The 9,864-nt window shown below is 36.2% G+C and overlaps 1 long non-coding RNA gene across 1 annotated transcript; it reads left to right on the forward strand.

Annotated features, from left to right (window-relative positions):
- Positions 1–4,819: 4,819 nt before the first annotated feature.
- Positions 4,820–9,167, forward strand: LOC145532210 (uncharacterized). The gene is made up of 2 exons (XR_014073090.1): positions 4,820–6,151; positions 8,323–9,167. It is a non-coding gene; the product is annotated as an uncharacterized LOC145532210 (long non-coding RNA).
- Positions 9,168–9,864: the final 697 nt, after the last annotated feature.

Raw genomic sequence — 9,864 nt, forward strand, 5'->3', positions numbered from 1 at the left:
TTCTTCATGGTTTTAGAAACTTACCCGTTTGTGTGAGTGTGACATTTTCTAAAAGCCTAGAGTGCATTGCTAAAATAACCAATAATTAGGAAGATGTAGGTAATACAACTTTTTCATCAATTAAGAAATGATCAAAGAAAAACTGATTCTCTTCACTTCTCTTTGAGAAAGAGAGATTTTACTCTTGGTTGTGTTTCACACACTTTCTTAATCCAGTTATATTCACATGAAGTTTCTTTTTTATTGCTTAACTATATGAAAAGAAACAAACAAACAAATGAGAATATCTCCCAGAAGCAGATCATTAACTGCAAAAGAACTTTTGCATGCTTAGTTTTTTGCAGTCTCTTTTAAAAGTCAGTTTGTATCTGAAATGATAATCTAACGATATGGTTCCTGGCCAGGCATGACAGAAATCTCTGCTAACATTGTTACCTGGAGCATTTAAATGAGTCTTCTTAGGTGATTATTAGAATGTTTCCCTGAGCAAGAATATTGTTAAATATTTGACCTGGAATTGAGAAATGAAATAACCAAATAAAGGCATCTATTAATTTTTGTGTATATAATCATAGAGGGCAATGGAATCTAGCTTAAAATATTATAATAATTTCCTCCATTATACCAAGAACTACATATTAGGTCACTAAGAAACATTTATAATAGTTATTTTAATACATTTTGAGCTCTCTACCAAAACTGTAATATTTGGCCTGTGATTTTATGCTAAAATAAAAAATTATTTTAATATTCTCAATCTTACAAATGGAAGTTTTTATTTTCTAGAAAAAATAAGTTCATTGTTTAATTTTAATCCTGACTTCTTCTCTATTAAAAACTGTTGCTAACAAATATGCAGTTATACATTTTTGTGTTAGTTCAAGGATACAAATTTCTTTCTGGAAAATTTTTATTTTTTTTTATTAATCTGGCTTATTATTATTTTATCTACTATGATCAATGAAGTGTTTATAGAAAAACTATTTTGTTAATCAAAATACTTCATAAAAGATGCTTACCATGAACAATCAAGGATTTTAAAAGTGCTGTTGGAAGTTGCTTGATAGGCTGAATTTTGGCTGCTTAAAAGGAAAGTTCTCTGACAGTATAATAGTCTAAGAAATTCTTCTAAGAAGAAAGGTAAGTTACCTCAATCTGAAGAGTGTCCAAACATTTATATGGTGTATATATATGTGTATGTGTATATATATATATATATACACATATATATCTGTATCTGTGTAAGGTATCCTGGGGAAGAAGTTTTTAAACCAACAATCTAAGGCAAAATATTTATTCTGAAGATTATTCAAATATTGACCTTTTTTTAGCAGCCTGTGGGGTTTGAATGGACTTAATGAATGAAAATAGTTTTTCTTTGATAACAGATTTGGTTTAGGGCTTAGTTAAATGTTATTTAAAACCAGGAATGATTATCAAGGTACAACGTCAATATAGATAATGCAAGTTTTTGTAAAAAATAAACTAGGGACAGATAATAAAACAATGTGGTGGTATTTCCTTTGAGTCTGCCTAAGAGGATCCAGGCTATCTAAAAGGAAAAATTCCACTGCAAGAATTTTGAAATTGGCATCAGGATTGGATTATTTGATGAAGACCACAGTCATCAGAATGTATATTTGTTTTTCTTTTTAATCAGAATCCTTTTTTCATGGCCACGCATCATATCATATAGAACCAATAGAAACCTTTAATTGTTGCAAAACAGGGCTAAGGTTCTTGTTATAGGAAGGTTGAGTTGTGTTAAGCTTGTACTTAAAGTGGTTTTTATAATATCAAGAAATCCAAATAATAGTCATGCCATCTTAGGTTGTGTTGAAGTTGGTGTATGTTCCTGCCCACAGCGACAGGATCTTAGTGTTTATTAGTTCTTTATAATGTTTATCTTGTTTGATCCACAAGATTTAGTTTAGTCTCTTTATGTTGGTTCTCATGGACCTGACTTCCGCTTTTTCCCTTGTGTAATTTGTCTGGTAATGTAAGTGTATTCTTAGACCTTTTTAACTTTAAAAAAAGTCTCTCATTTAGTTTATTTCTTAAATTAGTGCAGTGAGCTTTCCCTTTACCTCTTTTCCATGTCTCCCTCTCTATATCTTAAATTTTGTCTTTTGTACTTTTGTTTCTTATTAAAAAGGTTGATAACAGTTATTTTTCATTTTCATAATTCATGGTTTGTCTATAGGCTAATTCTTAAAGTTGAAAATCAATAAAGTGTATAAGTAATAGACCTCATAAATATTTTCATGGCTAAACCAAAAAGTGTGCTATCATTTCCTCTGATAGCCTTAAAACTGTTTCCAGTCTTCTCTCTTCAGCATTTTTGATTCTCCCAAGGACAAATGGATATTATCCTATTTGTAAAACCCCTTGCCTTCCAGATATTTATCTCTGTATCCCTCAATCCTACAGCCCAACTCTTTCTTGATTAATTTCTAGAACCTATGGACAGGTCTCTCTCTTCTAGAGCGCATTCCTGAAAACTTCATAAGAGGGCTAAATGAGACGTAAGCTTCCTGAGTTTTTGTAATACAAAGATATTTGAAAAATATCTTTATTCTCTCTTCCCATTTCAACAGTTAGTTGGGATAGGTTTTAGACCCAAAATAATTTTTCCCTCATAATATTAAAGGCTTTTCTCCATAACCTTTTAGGATCAAGAAGTGTTGACGAGAAGTCCCATGTCGTTCACACGTTCATGTATTCCTTTGTAGGTGATTTTTTCTCTCTCTCTTGAAGCTTTGAGGTTTTCCTCTTTAGCCTTGATGTTCTGAAATGTCTCTGAAGTATTTGAAAGTGTGGGATTCTTCCCATTCACTTTCACAGGATACTTGATGAGCCCTTTCAATTTGAAAAGTAATAGTCTTCAGTTCTGGGAATTCTTTTTTATTAATTCTTTTATAATGTCTTCCTCTGTATTTGCTCTAATTTTCTTTTTATGCATCTCCTATGAATTGGCTGTTAAATCTACTGCATCAATTTTCTCATACTTATCTTTCTCTTATATTTTTATGTCTGTTTATTTTTTCCAGATTTTTTTACCTTCTAGCTATTCTAATTTTGATCATCATCATATTTTTAATTTCCAAGAAACTTTTCTGTGATTGTGTTGAGCCCAAAAATACATGGAGTTATTTTTTGTATATAAGCAGTAGATCTGTGTGCTTTATTTCCCTGTGGAAGTTATCTTTGTCTATTCCAGCTTGAGGGTACCATTCCTTCATGTTTAATGATGTGAGTAACTACCTCACTATGATGTTGGTGTCTTTTCATTCTGAGCCAATAGTCCACATTGGCCTCTAGAAGAGAAGAGTTTGGCAATCAACAAACTTTAGGACGATAGCATTAATATCTAATTTTCACCCATGGAGAACTTTTTTCATGATGAAAACTCACCACATGGAAGATAAATGTTGAAATATATGTTGATAATATGTGCCAACAGCTTTATTCAGAAATAGAGTATGAGTCAACATCTGAGAATGTGACATTTCTTCCTGGGTTTTCTGTACTCTCCTGAATTCTTTTTAAGTGTATTTCCTCAAATTATTGTGTTCTGATTTTATTCATTTAAATAGCCTCTTAACTCTTCTAAATACAGGAAAACGCTTTTCCTTTTTAGAAATGACAGGAGCACTGACCACTAGCTTGGTTTGAAAAAAAGTAGCTCTGTCTCCTGCATACTTGTAATGATAATGATAGACTTTAAGCTTTATTGAGGTCATCCTGTGTGCCCAGCACAGCTCTTTTTTAAAAAAAATATTATTATTATTATTTTTTGGCTGCACTGGGTCTTTAGTTGGAGCATGCCAGCTCTCTTAGCTGTGGCATGTGGGATCTAGTTCCCTGATCAGGGATAAAACCTGGCCCCCGGCATTGGGAGCATGGAGTCTTAACCACTGGACCACCAGGGACGTCCCCCCAGCACAGTTCTAAGTACGTTATAATATAGTCTCTCATGTAATCCTTACAACAATTCTCTGACATACCTATTTGCAGGTGAGAAAACTGAGGAAAGTGTTTCAGTTATTTTCCCAAGATTGTAAGGCAGGCAGAGAAAGGTAGAACCAGATTTCTACCTCCATTGATTTTGACTCATGAACCTACACACTTCACCACTATGCCAAGATACTTTTCAAGACAGAAAAACTATTCTTCCATCAAAGAAGTTATTAAAAATTAATCAAAACCTTGAGATTGGATGGACTGGTCCCTGAAAATAACTGTCTGGTGACATTCTATATTTCAGAATATGCTCTTCTGTTTTCAGCCTTTTGATCTGTTGCCCAGGGTTGCTTGCTGTTTCTCAGACAAAACAGAGAAATGAAAAGGGAAGAGAACAAATTTCTAAGTTAATAAATGTATCACAATTCTGTAAGTTTTTTTCTAATATTGAATCTCAAAAGGATGCATTGAATATAGGACCTTGGATCCCAACATGTACACTCTTGCCTGCAGACTTGAGTATGTATGGGCATGCACACACAGAAACACAAATATTCTGCATACAATTCAACAAAGATTCTTCCATCACATATGACTTGGTGGTCCAAGTACAAGCCTGTAGGCAAAAAATCACTCAAGTCTAACTCTTTTTCTAACACAGGCTCCCTCTGTGGCCTTGAGCAAGGCAATTATCTTCCCTGAGTTTCTCAACCATTAAAGAATAATAATATGTGGTTATGGGGAGAAGTCGTGGTGAAGATTAATGACTTAGCTAATGTGTGTACAGAGCTTTCAAGAGCACACGTGCTGCCTGAATATTCTAAGTCAAGCACGATGGGATCTCTGTTTACCATGAGTTGCTGTGAAAGGTGGAAACATGTTTTTTCACAGGTATCACACACGTACCCACACCAGGGAAAGTCCATAATCCACCCCTGATTGCATGCCCTGTGCTGTTCAGTGTGCACGCAGGGTGAACTCACATGCATCTTATTTGCCAGCAGCATGTGTGGGCTGAGACCATCTCTGGATACATGGAGTTTGATATTGTCCACCTCTGTGAGTCGGAAAGATTAGGGAATTCCCTGGTGGTCCAATGGCTAAGATTCTGAGCTCCCCTCCCAAAAGAGGCTCGGGTTCCATCCCTGGTAGGGAACTGGATCCCGCGTGCCTCAACTAAGAGTTCACACACAGCAGCTAAGACCTGGCACAGCCAAATAAGTAAGTATTAAAAAAGAAAAAAAAAAAAAAGACTGGAAAAGGTGAGTTTTCATTCCAATCCCAAAGAATGGCAATGCCATAGAATGTTCAAACTACCACATACAATTATGCTCATTTCACATGCTAGCAAAGTAATGCTCAAAATCCTTCAAGCTAGGCTTCAACAGTACGTGAACCAAAAACTTCCACATGCATAGGCTGGGTTTAGAAAAGGCAGGGGAAATAGAGATCAAATTGCCAACATCCACTGGATCATAGAAAAAGGAAGAGAATTCTAGAAAAAAATCTACTTCTGCTTCATTAACTACACTAAAGCTCTTAACTGTGTGGATCGCAACAAACTGTGGAAAATTCTTCAAGAGATGGGACTATCAGACCACCTTACCTGCCTCCTGAGAAATCTGTTTGCTGGTCAAGAAGCAACCGTTAGAACCAGACACGGAACAATAGACTGGTTCCAAATTGGGAAAGGAGTACGTCACGGCTATGTATTGTCACCCAGCTTATTTAACTTATATGCAAAGTACATCCTGCGAAATGGTGGGCTGATTGACTCACAAGCTGGAATCAAGATTGCCAGGAGAAATATCAACAACCTCAGATACGCAAATGATACCACTGTTATGGCAGAAAGCCAAGAGGAACTAAAGAGCCTCTTGATGAAAGTGAAAGAGGAGAATGGAAAAGCTGACTTGAAACTAAACATTCAAAAAACTAAGATCATGGCATCTGGTCCCATCACTTCATGGCAAATAGATAGGGAAACAATGGAAACAGTGACAGACTTTATTTTCTTGGGCTCCAAAAATCACTGTGGATGGTGACTGCAGCCATGAAATTAAAAAATACTTGCTTCTTGGAAAAAAAGCTATGACCAACCTAGACAGTGTATCAAAAAGCAGAGATACTGCCAACCTTTGCCAACAAAGGTCTGTCTAGTCAAAGCTATGGTTTTTCCAGTAGTCATGTATGGATGTGAGAGTTGGATCATAAAGAAGGCTGAGTGCTGAAGAATTGATTCTTTTGAACTGCAGTGCTGGAGAAGACTCTTGAGGGTCCCTTGGACAGCAAGGAAATCAAACCAGTCAATCCTAAAGGAAATGAACCCTAAATATTCATTGGAAGGACTGATGCTGAAGCTGAAGCTCCAATACTTTGGCCACCTGATTTGAAGAACTGACTCATTAGAAAAGACCCTGATGCTGGGAAAGAATGAAGGCAAGAGGAGAAGGAGACAACAAAGGATGAGATGGCTGGATGGCATCACCAACTTGATGGACATGAGTTTGAGCAAACTCTGGGAGATGGTGAAGGACAGGGAAGCCTGGTGTGCTGCAGTCCATGGGGTCGAAAAGAGTCAGACACGACTGAGCGACTGAACAACAGCAACAGCAACTGCAGAAGATTAATATCTGGAGCACAACAACTGTGTTTTCTCTCTAGTAGGGTTTAGATTCATTCTGGATTCTGTTTATGACTGCAGTGATATTAGTCCCTTGTACGTTAGACTTTTGCACAGGGAAGTAGCTGAGAGATAATCACATCTATAAGTAGGCAGTGACACTAAAAGATGTCATCTGTGGAGTGCTTTTACTTGTAAGAAGCTGATAATATCTGTAAGTAGTTATCACCCACTGATAGGGCCTGCACTTTGTCTAGAGGGATAGGCTACCCACACCAGTATTCTTGTGCTCCCCTTGTGGTTCAGCTGGTAAAGAATCTGCCTGCAGTGCAGGAGACCTGGGTTCGATCCCTGGGTTGGGAAGATCCCCTGGAGGAGGAAATGGCTACCCACTCCAGTATTCTGGCCTGGAGAATTCCATGGACTGTATAGTCCATGGGGTCGCAAAGAGTCAGACACAACTGAGCAACTTTTGCTTCCAGAAGTAGCAGTGGCTTTGTACTGATTACATAGGTTCCTTTGTCTGATTGCCTTTATGACCAATGCCACTCACTTTTTTGGAGAGCTGAGGTCAAGGACACAGTATTTCTTCAAGAGGGCAGAAGTAACATGCTCACACAGTTATAGAAATCATACTTTTGACTCTTTATTGGTACCAATTAGCCCAGAATCATGCACTACACAACTATATAGGTCCGTAAGTCTCTCTTGAACCTGTTACTGAAGCTTCCTACCTAGGACAGTTGTTTTACAAATAAAATCTAAACACTTCTTAATGTTGTTTACCAGTGTTTAATGGCAATTTTTCTCCAACAAGGCATAGTATGAACTATGACTGTGTGAATATTGAAAATGAACAATTACTCTGAGTTCTCCTTACTTTCCTTTACTAATCTTATCTGCATTTGTCTTCTTCCACCTAGTAACAGATGAAAAGTAAGAAACAGAACATATGTTCTGATATTTCATTTGCTTATTTGATGCTGTTAACATGTAATATGTCAGAAAAGGAGTATGAAACCACCTCTTAAAATTAATTTAGGGTTTCCTTTGAGTTAATCTGCACATTATTAGTTACTTTGGCATACTTCATTTCTCCCAGAAAGGTCAGTAACTCTCAAATCTGATCAAAAATGCAATGCACCTGTACCAAAGTAGCATAGGCCATTGAAGGAAAAAGAGAAGTAATAGTCTCAGAATTTTAGAGTGTGATAAAAACTTTAAAATCATTTAATTTGTCTCTCTTTTGATACATATAGAAAAAGCCTAGAGTTACTTCTTTTGATCAAGACTGAAGGTGCCCTCTTTAAGTCAATGGTTTTTTTTTTAATAAGTTTATTTTTAATTGATTGGTTGATTTGGCTGCCCTGGGTCTTAGTTGCAGCACTCAGTATCTTCAATCTTCTTTGCAGCATGTGGGATCTTTACTTGCAGCATATGAATTTTTAGTTGCAGCATGTGGGATCTAGTTCCCTGACCAGGGATCAAACCTAGGCCCTCTGAGTTCAGAGTGTGGAGTCTTAGCCACTGGACCATCAGGGAAGACTCGTGTCTTCTCATCAGTTTTTTTTTTTTCCCTTTCCTTTGGCCTACGAGGAAAAGGCAAAAACTACTAGTGAAAAAGTGAGAGTGTTTGTCGCTCAATCACGTCTGACTCTTTGCAACCCTATGAACTGTAGCCTGCAAGGCTCCTTTGATCCATTGGATTCTCCAGGCAAGAATACTGGAGTGGGTAGCCATTCCCTTCTCCAGGAGATCTTCCCCACTGAGGGATTGAAGCTGCATCTCCTGCATTGCTGGCAGATTCTTTACCACCTGAGCCACCATAGAACCCCCCACCCAACTCCACCTCCCCCCCAAAAAAAACTACTAATTTCCCTTCAAATGTTTGCTTCCTTGACATGGACTCGTTTTGACCTCTGATATATAACATCTCTTGTACTATGCAACCTATACTCCTAGTTGTCTGTTGTAAACTTGCTTCTTCCAACTTCAAGATGACTGGACAATGGTTGTGCTAATTCTTTTTCGATATTATTAATATGTATGTAATTAAGTTATAATTAGGGTTCATTTAATGCTGGAAAGTTGCAGGCACTCTTATTATGTTTATGTTTAGTTGCTTATCTCTAATGCACCTGATAAAGAAGGGTATTTCTTAACTTGATAAAGTTAGAAAATTACAAAATGATTTTCTGTTTCTCTGTTAACTAGAGTTGAAACCTAAAGTAGCAAACTCTACTTTTGCAAATCTTTCTCTAAAATCTGTGTTTTTCAGTACCCTCCAAAATTTAGATCTGTGTCCCAGTGAAGTTTTTACTCTATAAAAGCTTAGGAGATTGTATACAATCACAAATGAGAAATTTTGCCAAGCTCAGTAGAATATTTTACTACCTGAGCTACTTTTTCACTTTCATTCCCTGTACTTCGGGTTTTCCTTTGTTGTGTATATTGCTTCTAACTTTAAGTTGTCAGATCTAATGAGCCAGCTTATCTTCAAAATCCTTCTGTTTCACTGGGCTTGTTTAAGCAATCAGAACTGGCCATTAAAAAAAAAATCAGAATTAAAAAAATCAAAACACCAGATGAAAGAGTGTGGTGTTACCTTGTTATTGGGGGATATAGTTATAAAAATTCTCCCAAGCTAATAAATCATCTCTGTATATCATTATATGCTGTATATGTTCTTAATAATTTTATTAATCATCGACACTTATGAGAAAACGACCATGAGTCTCTACTTGTCTGTCTGCTTATAAGGCATTTAACTCCTCTAGAATCACATAATACCACCTATCTTAGCTCATGGCCAGATATGGGTAGCATAAGTGTCTGGGAATTTGAAAATCTTCACAGAAGAAAGGACTTTTTAATGATGCTGCTATACCTGGTTAACTATTACGGTTTCTTGAGTTAATGATTTCCAGGGTCTTAAATCAAATACAAAACTCTACCTGTGTGGTTTTCTCACCCTTTTTTGCAACAGAAAAAAACATCTCAAATGAGTTCAGATTCATTTTATTTTCCTTATTTCCAAAATGTAAATTTATATTACCAGAATAAATTAGAGAAAACCACAAGGAAGTAAACAATCCTTTCTTATACAAGAAATTTCAGTAGAATGTATCCGTCAAGAATAGAATTTTTATTATATTTTATATTTCTTGATAATTCATCTTTATAAACACATAAGTTAGGCTTTAAAGGAAATTCTTTTTTAATTTTTATTTATTTACTTATTCTTGAGTGTGCTGGATCTTTGTCACTGTGCAGGCTTT

Source organism: Giraffa tippelskirchi, chromosome 13 (assembly GCF_054371585.1).
Source record: "Giraffa tippelskirchi isolate mGirTip1 chromosome 13, T2T-mGirTip1v1.2.pri, whole genome shotgun sequence".
Taxonomy (NCBI): Eukaryota; Metazoa; Chordata; class Mammalia; order Artiodactyla; family Giraffidae; genus Giraffa; species Giraffa tippelskirchi.